This window comes from Excalfactoria chinensis, chromosome 1 (genome assembly GCF_039878825.1).
Source record: "Excalfactoria chinensis isolate bCotChi1 chromosome 1, bCotChi1.hap2, whole genome shotgun sequence".
Taxonomy (NCBI): Eukaryota; Metazoa; Chordata; class Aves; order Galliformes; family Phasianidae; genus Excalfactoria; species Excalfactoria chinensis.
This window is the reverse complement of record NC_092825.1, coordinates 41,495,527-41,509,419: the sequence shown is the minus strand read 5'-3', so window position 1 is coordinate 41,509,419 and position 13,893 is coordinate 41,495,527. Positions and strand designations below refer to the sequence as shown.

At 36.2% G+C, this 13,893-nt stretch overlaps 1 long non-coding RNA gene across 1 annotated transcript in view; it reads right to left on the bottom strand.

Moving 5' to 3' along the window:
- Positions 1-7,639, bottom strand: part of LOC140264770 (uncharacterized) — a 36,945-nt gene extending 29,306 nt beyond the window's left edge. The window contains exon 1 of the long non-coding RNA XR_011906103.1: positions 7,572-7,639. This is a non-coding gene — a long non-coding RNA (uncharacterized lncRNA). The remainder of the gene's footprint in view (positions 1-7,571) is intronic.
- Between the last annotated feature and the right edge of the window lie 6,254 nt (positions 7,640-13,893).

Here is a 13,893-nt window from a genome sequence, read left to right as displayed (position 1 = left end):
TGTGCAAGGGCCAGCCTATCCAAGTCCCTCTGTAGTGCTTTTGACCCCTCAGGCAGATCAACACTCCCTCCCAACTTGGTGTCATCTGCAAACTTACTGAGGGTGCACTCAATCCCCTCATAAAGATCATTAGTAAAGATGTTAAATAGAAGCAGTCCCCAGGCCGAGCCCTGGGGTACACCACTCATGACTGGTCGCCAACTGGATTTAACTCCATTTATCACAACTCTTTGGGCCTGGCCATCCAGCCAGTGTTTCACCCAGCAGAGCATACACACATCCAAACCATGGGCAGCCAGCTTCTCCATGAAGATGTTGTAGGAGACAGAATCAAAGGCTTTACTGAAGTCCTGGTAGACCACATTGAAAGCCTTACCTTCATCCACTAAGTGAGTCACCTTGTCATAGAATGAAATCAGAATTGTGAAACAGGCTTACCACTTGTAAACCAATGCTGACTGGCCTGATCCCCCTGGCTGACATTTAACTGGTCAATGATGGCCAAAAACCTATCAAAACCTATTAAAGACTGATGCAAGGAAGGCAATAAGTACCTCAGCCTTACCCTGATCCTAGTTCACCAAGTTGCCATTGGTGTCCAACAAGGGATGAAGATTCTCCCTAGCCCTCCTCTTGCTGCTGATGTATTTATAGAAATATTTATTGTTGTCCTTTAGCTAGTGGCCAAGTTCAGTTCTAGCTGGGCTTTGGCTTTTCTAATTTTCTCCCTGCACAACTTCACTAGGTATCTGTAATTATCTTAAGTAGCTTACCCACTCTTCCAGAGACCATAATCTTCCTTTTTGCTCTTTATTTCTAGCCAAAGGTCTCTGTTCAGCCAGCCTGGCCTCCTTGCCTGTTGGCTCATCTTCTGTGACTTGGGAATAAGATATGGTAGATATGAGAAATTTGTGCTCCAAGCATGGTATCGCTTCTTCCAAGATTTAGTTAAAGCCACAGCCTTAGCTATCTACTTATCCTTTAAAAATGCTTTTACATGTGGCAAATTTTAACAGAAACCCCAACCCAGTCCGTGGAGCTGGCAAGGTGTGACACAGGAAAAGAGCACTAACAAAATTAAAGGTGTGTTTTGATGTTTGCTTGCACATGACTATACATTCTCATCTCCAGGGCCCCTAAAGTTTTGCCGCTATCATTCAGACCACGCAGAGCTCAACTCCCAGGAAGCCATGGGGATCCCATTCCACTGCCTGCTGGAAGTTAGTAGGCTGTGGGTATGGGGATGCAGTACTAAACACCAAGTATGCAGGCCCAGAGGAGGATGTGGCTACCACTGTTGGCCTGGCTTGGCTTCTGCTCCATGTCAGCTTCCTTATGGCTTGGCTGTCTGCCTGGCCTGAGCATGGCACATTGCTGATGCATTCAGAGAGATGAGCAGGGCAGCAGAAGCATTTTGGCACTGTTCACTTCACTGATATTTTCCCCATGAGTGGCAGGCCTTTCATGGGAAGAAAAAACAAACAAACAAAAAAACCATTTGATTTTAATTTAATCTTTCTCATTTTTTCATTGTTTCATTCCTCATACTGAAATACTTCTCTCTTCAAGAAAGCTTTTTCACATTGGGTAGTCTGAAGGAACCAGGAACTTCAATGCATCTCTTCAGTTTTACAAAGAAATGTCATCTGGTCACTAAGGTACTGTGTTATTATTTTGACATCTAAAGTACAGTCCCCTTAGGATGAGCTCTCTGTAATTTAATAGCCTTAGTAGTTTAATACCTAGAGAGACTAAATTGTTCAGGAAAGCATGAATAATTTGCTAACAGCCATGTAAAACCTGAGCTTTCATCTCCACTCCAGTCCTGACATTCCAAATGATAAGTGAGCTGCCTGATAGGCAGCTGATAATGACAGCGGTCTTTTACTTGACAGTGCTAGATAGGTGTTTTGCCTTAACTCAGCATGTGGCTGAGCACCACATAGCCTTTGGCTCACTCTCTCCACTTCCCTGTGGGATAGGGGAGAGAATTGAAAAAAAAACAAACAAACAAAACAAAACACACACCACAAAGTAGACCTTGTGTGTTGAGATCAGACTCCTTAGGAAGATAAAGGAAAAAAAATTATGACAGTATAAATATATATGAATGCATATAACAAGTGAGGCAAAAGGAATTGCTCACCACCCACCAACTGATGTCCAGTTACAACCCCCCCCCCCCCCCCAGTATGTGGAAGAAAGCCAAATGAATACCTAATCCCTTCAAAACTCCTTCTGCTTGATGTCATATGGTATGGAATATCCTTTTGGTCAGTTTAAAACAGCTGTCCTTACTCTGCTTTCTCCTCTTGGGCTATTTGCTGAGAATGGCCTTGGCTCTGAACAACACTACTTAGCAAGAACTAGAAACATGAGTGTGTTATCAGTGTTGTTTTTCTTCTACAACCAAAAGACATCATCGTGTCAGACACTCAGAAGAAAACAATTTCCTTCCAAATGAAACCAAGGCAATATATCAGTGTGTCCAAACCATTCCTAAATTGTTTAGAAAGATCTACATGCACTCTGCAAAATAAGTGCTAGTGTATCATGGGGTCATCCTAGATCTCATATGGGGTTGTAAGTATACATTTAACTAAGAAGCAAAATAACTTAAATAAAAAAATGAAAAAATGTCTTATGTCAGTCCCTAAGAGTCATGAGGCTGGAGAGTGAGAGTGGGAGGAGAAAAAAAATTAAGCCAGTAAAAATTCCTGGGAAGTAAAAAGCATCAACACTATGAATCACATTTCCAGTGGGAGTACTGGAAGTAGCTTTCCATCTGCTCAGCCCAAGTATGCAGCTACTTAAGAAGTCCAAGTTCTGTGCTTGAAAGCATAATTTGTCAAAACTGAAATATGGTTCAGAGTTACAAATTTCAAACTGCCACTGTTTAAAAAATAACAATGGTGGCAGAAGGGAGATTTTGCTAATAAACAAAATAAAATAGATGTCATTTTGCTCCCCAAATATTCCTAAACTTCTATTCCTAAATTTGGTGAAACTGAATTGTCTATACAAAATAAGACTGGAATCAAACAACATTATGGAGATCGAAAGATTGGTCAAAATGTCTGTCATATCCCACTGCCATGTCTTTTGCATATGCCACTAAGAGTGCAAAAAACTACTTTAGAGATGTTTTTAAGGGACTTAAGAAAATAATTTATTTATTTTTTTAATGTTATTATCTATACAGAATAGAACTCTGAAACATTAAGCCATCCTGAATATGTACAGTGATGATTTTTATGTCCACAGGCCAAAATAAGATAAAACGATCAACAAAACAACACCACCTTGGAAGATGTTTATGGAGAGCCCTATAGTTGATACTATATGCCGCTGAACGTGGCAAAGCTGTACCCAAAAACTGTTATCATTCTAAGACTGAATCTTATTTAATTTAGTATCAGCAAAAGAACAAGCTGGAAATGTCTATCCTCTTAAGCATACAAGACCTGCTTCTAATTAGTTCTCTGAGGAAACAGAGGTATAATGAGATATTATAGTAAGTGTCAAGAAAATGGAATACCCACACAGAAAACTTGTCAGATTACAAAAAATGCTTGAGGACGCTTGCAGAATGAAGAGCCACATAAACCTATCCATCCTCCCTTGAAGTTTGTTTCTTCATAATTTTGCTTATTTTCCAAACAACAAAACTCACATAGGCTTTTTAAACACTAGCAAATATACAGTTTGTTGTCAATTTTCAGCACAATGAGAGGTGCAACAAAATTATTTTCCCAATAGTGTTTCAGTGGCTCCACTGGGAGATTCTCTTCTTGCCTAGGAACTGAATTGTCCAAATATACATACTGCATCTTCTCACAACCCTAACCCACAATGGCAAGTGCGTAAATTGCTTGCTAAATAAATTATAATTAACGAAAACACATCAAGCCTAATTCTCAGGTTGTATTAGTAAGTGTCATTTAAATCCACTTGGGTCTGTCACTTCATGCAAGACATGCATCTCACCCATGTTATTTAAAAACCACGGAGATTCATCTTTAACTTGTTTCCACCAAGTTTGTCTGCCACCTTACCCAATTATCAAAGAGATGTCTTGCCTCTAGAGGGAAAGTAATTTAATATGCTTTTCTAGCTGCTACCATCGCTGAGTCATAATACAGGGTTTGTGAAATTACAGCCTTTCTTTGGAAGATAGACAATAAGAAACACAGAGCTGCATGAATTACAATATATGTAGGAGAAATTCAAAGAGATGGATTTTGGAAACATGAAGTCTTAATCTATGAAAGTATCTCTAGGGTAGAAAGGAAGACTAAAAAACCCACTGGCAAACTGACAGTTTTGGCAGAACATTTCTTCCAAAGACATGCTCTAGCATGAATTGTCTTTAAAAAAAAAAAAAATCCTCAGATGATATATTAAAATAAAGTAGCTAGAAAGTACTTCACATGCATTTCTCACATCACATCAATTCTTTGTTAAATCATATTTTTTAAAAAATGAGATTTCTTTAACAAGAATTTGGTTAATTAAAATAGATATGCTCAGAAATTACAAAGTTATAATATACCAGGGGAAGATTCTTTCCTTTAACATTTAATCTTCTTTAAAAATGCCTGTACTGATTATCTTGACAGCTACCTTGGCCACATAAGCATTTAATTTTTAATTAATTAGATATAAATCTCTTCACTATTTGAAAGTATTTTAGGGCTAAAATTAATTCACTCAGTGCTCATAATAAGGATTCTTTTTAAAGTTAAGGTTACGTGATGTATGCCTCTTTACTCTGACAAAAAAAAAAAAAAAAAAAAAAAAAAAAAAAAAAAAAAACATTAAATATCCTGTCTCTTTATTACTTTCTCTTCCTTTTCCACTCTTTCCCACTTTCTCCTTTACCTTCCAGGAAAAAAAAAAGATACCAAGTAAGATGAACAGTCTTGTAAAAAGTCAAAATAATGTGCCTTATAAAAGGAATTAACAAAGCAATGAAAAAGAAAGCACAAGTGAAGAAAGCCATATGACTGACAGGCCTTCTAATGCTGCACGTGTTCCTTCCAGTCAGCATTTCTTTTGAAAAGCTGTAACGCCCTTGTTTGCTCTTTAGTGACAGATTAAGCACAGATGGCAATTCAGCAGTCTCGTCTGTGCATGTTGGCCCAGAGAACGTGACCTGCATGTGTTTTAAGCAACAGACTAATGTGTTTGCTCAAGACAGCAGCAGGCATTGCTGAGTAATCCTTGGATTCACATGAGAGCCTCTTTTCTTGCCTCTGAGACTTTTCCAACATGGAAGAGCAGGTGCTCATATGTTTGCTTGCTCTAGGATGAAAGATGTCTTTCTGGAACACTTCTGAAATTTCTGTTTTCACAGATTATATTTCAAAGAAAGGTTAGTGGAGATGCTACGCCACAACGATTTCATTCTTAATACACTAAGGCAGCAGGCCATGATTCAAACGTGCATTTCAAATAAAAATCAAAATATTGGACACAAGACTGAGAGTATTTACTATATAAATGTACAGCATTTCCTGCAGGCCAAGAATTTTTGTGAAATAAACACAGCTCTACATACTGCAAGTTTATAATCTGTATTCCTACCTCTAGAAAAGGTCACAAAGATAGAATTTGTTTTCAAGCAAAAACTCAATTTCAGTTATTTTAGTGTATCTTTAAAGCAATATATATAATGTCCTTGTGCTAGCTAGAAACAGACTAAAACCCATGCACTCCCAAATGTACTCCTCCCCCATCTGTACTGATATTATTGCTCTTTGTCTTTGAAGATAGGCTATTCCAGTAACCTAAATGTATTTTCAAATTTAATTTTCCATTTCAACTTTCTTGTTGGTCAAACCTTTAGGGATAGATATTTCTCTGAGGACAGACATTTCGAGGTCTAGACGGTGCACCCTGGGACCCAACAGTGATATATTTGTGGACATGATCCCATACATACAGTCAATCCAAGATTTCCAAGTAACAAGTAGAATCACAGAATCATAAACTCACTGAACTGTTTGAGTTGGAAGTGACGTTTAAAGGTCACCCAGTATTCATACCACTCCCACAACACTGTTTTTGTTTTTTGTTTTTTATTTTTCATTTGTTTGTTTGTTTAAGCTACATGAAATATCAACCTTCTGCTTAATGCCTTTTCCAGCAGTCATGTTTCAAAGAATCAAATGGTCAACCACCTTATTAATATGGACTTCTACCTGCTTGTGTCACAAGGCACATTTTTTTTCAAATAATCAGTATCTTCATCTTTTTTCCACTGTTAACTGTTGCACCAGAGCAGAAAATAATTATGTAATGTAAATTTGGGGATGTTTTGGCAGAAATGCTGAGGACAGTGTGATGGATGTAAGGAGAAACTAAACCTAATTTGGAGGCAGTACTCATTTCTAGGCATTTCTGTAGTCTATTATGTATTTAAGCAAGAAGAAATTCCATAGTTCTTAGACAATTCACTTAGCATAAGTTACTATTCAGTAGTTAATTTTAATAAGTATACAACATTTTCTTTTTAAAATCAAAGTTCATAAAACTCTTTAAACTCATGAACACGATTAACTTGAATTTCGGTCTCAAGAGACTCATAATTTAACAGGTTTTGCAGTCCTTCCAACTCTACGACATTTTTTCACTACTGCTTTACAAGAAGAACAGGATAAATTCTTCACATTTTAAAGAAGTGAGAACAGAAGGATTTGGAGATAGCATATTAAATCATTTTTTAATACAAAACTCCTGAAGCACATCCTCACACTTTAATGAAGGTGTCAGTAGACAATCCTTCTTAAAACATGACAGCGCAGTTTTTGTCAATTGCCAGCACTCAAAACTGCACACAGTTCTGTGAATAAAATCTTTTCTTCCTTTTTTTTCCCCCCCACTGTTTCCAGAGACTGCAGCTTATCCAGTTAAGATTCCTTTTTATTATTTTCATTTTTTTCCTTAAGTAAAACTCTGGAGCTTATACAACCAAATAAAACCCTGACTCATTCTTTGCTTTGTTTGTGAAGTATTTTTGAAAATAATTTATAAATATGCAAGTAAATAATTTCCAGATGTGGCTTGAAATTAAGCATAAAGTTCAAAATCATATCAACAAATAACAACCCTACTTTAAATGAAATACATGTAATAGCCTCTGAAAATCTCTGCATCGTCCTTATCTTAATGATATGCAGGGGGTTAAAAATATATAAAGCAATGCCTGCCTAATACCATTATGTGAAATAGATGGAATATATGCACAGATTCATTTTATTTGCAAATAAAGTATAAAAATTAAGATGTGCTATATTTCAACTTTTTGCCTCTTCAGAGTTCACCTAATTAATGGTTAGCATTAACATGGCAGAGATTTTGAAAATTGAAACTGTTGAGTTGATAATGCTAATAATAATTATTTCCCTGCTAATTTAAAGCCTGTTGTTTTCCATTCCGCTCCATAAATTCTAATTTATACTCCCATTACTTTAAAAAGAAACTTGTGCTATTGTAAAGTGGAATGATACAAAGACAGTAACAAAGATGGTAACAGATAATCAAAAGGTTATTTATAAGGAAAAACTCACCAATATGAACACCTTTTATGGTAAATGCTGAGGCAATCTCCACCAAGGAGCAATCTCCAAGAAATACTGCCTTAGTGGTGGTAAGCACTTAGATGAGGTCTAGAGGAGGTGGAGTCAAGCTCCACCCCTTCCGGGAGCACAGCTAAATTACTCTCACCTTTGCTCCCACAGCTGACCTGACACTTGCTTCAGCTGATTAATCAGAGGTTCGAACTATGATTACCAATTTCCCATACAGCTATGTATTATGTGAAAAGTAACACCTTGCTCTAGCAAATGATTTTCACAAATGGTGTCATGTACAATATTAGTTTGGGCATCGGGGATAATTTTAGCTAATAGAAACAATATTCAGTATTCAGACACAAATGTGAATAGCACTATCCCTAGATACATCTCTGTACTGTATCCATTTCCAAAAATGGGATTATGACAGTGCACAGGACCCTGTAGATGGTGCCTTCACTTTCTGGAATTAAGAAACCTGAAAGACAAGTGCACCCCTTAGCATTCATTCCATGCTTAAATTCCCAAAGAGGTGCAAACAGAAAAAATAAATACACTTAAACCTTCAGGAAAGAAAAAGAGAAACCAGGCAGGTAATGTTGACAGATATCTAAGGCATGCAAACTGAAACTGCAGGAAGTTTTAATTATAGCGGGAGAACTAAAACAGAGATTATTCTGTTGTCATTTCAACTAAGCACAACTTGGAAAAGAAAGTATTTAAAAAAAAAAAAAAAAGAGTATTAAAAAACTTTTAAAACAATCCAAAAAAGTCAGATAAAGAGACATCTGGGTAGAACAACAGTCAATGTGAAAAATGTTTTGAATTAAATTCCTGAAGTTACTGCATATAGTAAAAGGAAAATCTATTTCAAAGTTATGTACATCTTAGGCATTTTCTACTTCTCATTAGCTGAGGACTGTAGAAAAATCTGGATTATAGCTGTGATATCCTTACTTTGCTGAAAAGTTACATTAAATATCCAAAGAGAGATTTGGATGTTTTCCAAATGTTTGTTCAAATTTTGATCATTTTTTTGCTATTCTATTGACAGCACTAGTCTCTCTGTAGCTTTTGTTTTCATCAACAGCATTCTTCTACAATATCTAAGCTCGTATTTCAAGACTGGGTCTTAATCCTGCTATTTTTCTCCATAGAATATCTGAAAGATTAGTTGTGTACTTGTCTTGTTGTATCCAAATATATATCTTTAGTAACAGAATAGAAGATTTAACTGAACTCTCTATAAATATGCTACCAGAGAAACACTAACTGCATTGATATTAATAAACTAAAGAGTTTATAGAGTTATTCCCTGACTCCCTGAGGCCCCTTGTAGAGTTCTGTGTCCAGGCCTGGGGTCCCCAGCACAAGAAAGATGTAAAGTTCTTGGAACAGGTCCAGAGAAGGGTCAGTAAGATGATCAGAGGGCTGGAGCACCTCTCCTATTAGGAAAGCTTGAGGGAACTGGGCTTTTTTAGGTGGGAAAAAAGAATGTTCTGAGAAGACCTCATTGTGGCCTTCCAGTACTTGAAGGGAGTGTATAAACAGGAGAGGGTACAACTGATCACAAAGGTGGATGGTGATAGGACAAAGGGGAATGATTTTAAACTGAGACAGGGGAGATTTAGGTTAGATATTAGGTGGAAGTTTTTCACTCAAAGGATGGTGACACACTATAACAGGTTTCCAGGGAGGTTGTAGATGCCCCATCCCTGAAGGCACTCAAGGCCAGGCTGGATGTGGAGCTGGGCAGCGTGGTCTAGTGGTTGACAACCCTGCCCATAGCAAGGGGGTTGAAACTAGATGATCACTGTGGTCCTTTTCAGCCCAGTCCATTCTATGATTCTATGATTCTATGATCTTTAAGGTCCTTTTCGACTGAGACCATTCTATGATATGAGCTTTTATGATATGACCCTGAAGTGAATTATTTTTAGTGCCAAATTGTCAGAATATGTCCTGTGATTTAGCCCAAGTCAGCTAGCACTGGTCCAAAGTCCTCCTGGATGCTATTCAGGAGTTAGCAAAGGCTAACTACCATTCTCATCAAGGAGTTACAGTGCCAGTCTGCTTAGAAAGTGAGAGAGTTTTGACGTACAGAGAATGGTCCTGCATACTCTCAGCTCATTCATTCAGATATATACTAATGTATATAGTCTTTGTATCAGCCAAAGTCTGACATCATCTAGAAGTCTGGCATGTAACCAGTCTTTCCTTCAAGACTCAAGTTCTTTGCCACCCCCTCAAATTTTTGTTATTTTGTTAAAAAAATAAAAAAAATAAAAAACGAAGTAGGCAACTCCCATGTCAATCTAAATTATTAAATTCAAGCTGACATACATCAATATAGATTTCACAGAACCTTCTTTGCATCTCTCCCTAACTGAACCAAGTTTTTTTGTACCACTGTCTCAAGTAGTCACTCTTTAGCTTCACAGTTAATAAACTAAATAAAAAAGCATGACTAGAACCTTGCATTAAGAACCTAGCATTAACCTAGATTAAGACATAAATTTTCTGCTTGCACAGTGACAGCTAAACTCAGTATAATGGAAATCTCCACAGTATAATGACAGCCTAAAAACCTTGCTCAATATAGATTTGAAAGTCTACTTTAAGATTCCTCAATTGTCATAATCTACAAACTGAATCTCACTCAACCCCATATCTCTACAAATCCAAAACACATTTGACTACTAATTTAGCTTTTCTTCTTTGATATTAGGAAGATATAATCTTGTTTAAAGAATATGGCTGAATGAGTCCAGTTGAGAAGCCCCCACGAAAGTGCAGACATGAATGAAACTCAAATATAAACAAGGCTAAAAATAAAGATCTATCCTCTGCTTTAACATGGAAATCAGTAAGGACTTCGTGGTCTTCCCATTTCAAACTCTAGATAATTTAGTGTTTTATTTTGGCTTTGATTTCTGTTCAAAGATATTCAGTCAACATTTTTGAGCATCTCAATCAATCTCAATGATATAGATCAAGCCTGACAGAAAAGGAATTGATTTATGGTCTCATCTTTAAAATACTTTCCTTCTTTTTACTCTAAAGTATTGATCCTTCAGAGATAAAGTTTAAATGTGTGCCTCAGAAAATCGGTGAATACTAGTAGCTCATTAGTTCCACTATGCCTTCAGAGAGATTTGAAAGATCTTTACAGATAGTTCTTGTGATAGTGTGCCATAGCTTCTTTTTAATGCATTTGCCTATATTATAGAATAAAATATCAGCTACCACTGAAACTTGACCCAGTGAAGCTTGAAATATCATATAAATAAAACAACATCAAGAACTGTGACTTGGACTGTACATATAAAATGACTGAAAAACATCTGCTTTTCTTTGGCAACATGCTTTCAAATCCTGGCAAAATACCAAATAGAGCAAGTCTGCTAAAAAGGCACAGTGAGCAAGAAAATGTCTGTAAAAGTGTTCATCCAAATAGCTCCTTTTGTGCAATAAGATTCACATGAGGTCATCAGCATGGTCATCAGTAGGGGACAGCTGAAGAGATGACAAGTGTCGATAGTACCTTGAAGTAATTGAATCGGTGAAGCCTCCACATGAAACTCTGCAATCTTTCCTTGAGTTCACACCAATGAGTTGATAATTTTAAACTGTAATAACAAGGCAGGTATTTTCCTGATGCTGTCTAGAAGTTAAAGTAAGCTTTCTTGGCCAACAGATTGGAAAGTTTTCAAGTATCATTTTTCAAATAATAAGGTAATTACTTTCAGCTCTCAGATATAGCACTGCCTCTGTTAACTGTCTCATTGTAATAAAGTCAGAATTCACTGATCTGCATCTTTACTTAGTCTCGAAATGCATCTACCACATACTCAGACTACATATCTATAGACAAATTGATAATCTCTGCACTGTCCTTAATAACTAATGTATCTGTGATCTTTTACATTCTTTGGCTGAGAAGCATCAGTTCTGACAACATCCCTTGACAGCATTTGAGAATGGCATTTAAATAGACAAATGTCAGTCAGCTTTCCTCAGAAGTTAATGGATTTGATTCCTGCTTTTTTGGAGGAAATGCTTATAATCTTCATATTTGTCATGATTAGAAAGTAGAAATGAAGGTAAAGAAGAAGTTGGAGTTAGCTATATATGTACATTTATACTTCTCATAAATCAGAGAGGGCATTTTCAACTTATATGCAGAGGAAAAAATGTGAATAGCCTGAAAAATTGAAACACATCTCCTTTAGGATCTCCTGTGTTTTCAGACAGGTATCAACTGCTGGTGAATAGGCAGAAATTCTTCAGCAACACCGAGAGAACTCTTTGACAGAGACTGTCTCTCACTTCAGGTGTATTATCCTGGCTTTTCAACCCATCATTTTTTCTGCTGCATAAAAGGCATTGAAAACAATTGATATTTCTAGTTGGTGGCAGCAATTTTTTAAAGTGTTCTGCTGTAAAACTAAATTGATTTTTCTTAGTTTCCATTGTGCTTGTCACCTCTGAAACCTCTTTCCATCTTTCACATTTTCAAATTCTAAATGTAAAGACCTCAAAACTGACTCATTCTGAAGATAACAGCAACAAAAAGGGCTATGACATTTCCAAAATCTTCCTTTGTCCCATTTTAACTGATCCTGAAATAGAGCAATCTTCAGTGTCAGAGAGGGCAATATGCAGTTTCACAGACCTTGAAGTTTTCCCTTTGTTTGATGAGGATGATATACCTCCTTTCCGAAACCATTCCCCAATTAAATGAAAATGAATAAACAACTATACTTTGATGTCTGACAAATTTACTTTTGAATTGTAGTTTGTAGAAATATATCACATGCAAATGAGTACTTGGCCTTTCTATTCTCTCTAATTATAGCAGAAATAACAAAGGAAACTTTCAGTACAATTAGATAGTACATGATTGTTTAAAACCAGTCTCACTTGGCTGACTGTACCTAATTTTAGCTGTGGTTTTTGTTCTAGTCTTTTTACTGATAACTATGAATTATGTACAGGAGTACAACTCATTTACATATTCCAAACTTCTCTCTTAAAGCTTGTGGTTCTTGTGCCGGAGCTATAAAACATATTCTGTAGAGTTGAGAATTAATGTCATATTTCCATTAGCTGTTTAAAATGAAACTAAATACTAAATGGAGTAACCATGGTAGTTGTGGCTGCTAGCTAATAAGATGACAATTTTTACCTTCCTTAGTAGTTAATTGGAGTGGGTCATGTACCTGTAGACAATCAAAAAAGAAATCAAAAATACCAAGTTAATTGGGTTTGAATTTAAAATGTCTGCAGGAAGACAAATTCAGGAAGACAAATATTCTTTCAAATATCAGAAGCTAGCTTTGAAGAAAGTGCCATATGAAATAAATACAGCTCTTTGGAGAAGGAAAAAAAAAAATAGTTTTCTGCCTAAAACCTGGAATATAAAAATAAAAACTTATAGGAAAGATATTTAAGGCTTTTATTCATAAAATTACATCTCCAATTCACTGTGTTTTTTTTTCTACTTAGTATATTCATCTGAAATAAATGAGACCATCAGGAAACTTGCCAAGGCTTAGTTTTCACACCAAATGCCTTACATGTGAGAAGACTGTTTTTTAAAACAGCAGTCTTGACTGCAGAGTTCTTTGTTTTAACTAAATTTGGTGATTCTAATGCTTATCTGCATGCATACTAACAAAAAGAATAGTAGATTCACAGGAAGAGAAACTGCATAATTAAACTTTCAACCTCTATATTCCAATGCATCTGAGAAACATCAAGGAAGTGACTCAGTCCTGTTTTGAAGTAGAAAAATGGCTTACCTTTTGAAGAATATTTTCAAGTATAGAAATTCTGTCTGCTATTTACTAGTAAATTATTTATTATGAAATCATTTTTCCTACCTTTTCAAAGCAGGGCATAAACAAACATGAATTTTGTCTCATTTTCTCTTCTCCTTTTCACCTGGTTTCAGGTACATATGGTGCTCATTTTTTGTTTTTTATTTTTTTCCAACTGGGAGAGCTGTAAATACTTCAATTATGTTTCCTTCATGAGAGATGCAACTTGCTTTCTCATGGTCCTCATTTTCTTTCAACCAATATAAAAGTGGTTTAAAATATCAGTATTTAAAGATGTTGTGGAAATCACAAAGGTGGGGCAGAGAGAAAATACTATTGTGTTGAAAGAATATAATTCTGCAATAGGAGAACAGGTTCTAGTCTCTCAACTGGACGTTAAGAGGCTTGATCACTGAACACATCTAGGATCCACAACATCCTTACAAGCCACTTCTGGCAGAGCAAGACGGTTATCAGCCATAATTTCTGCTAAT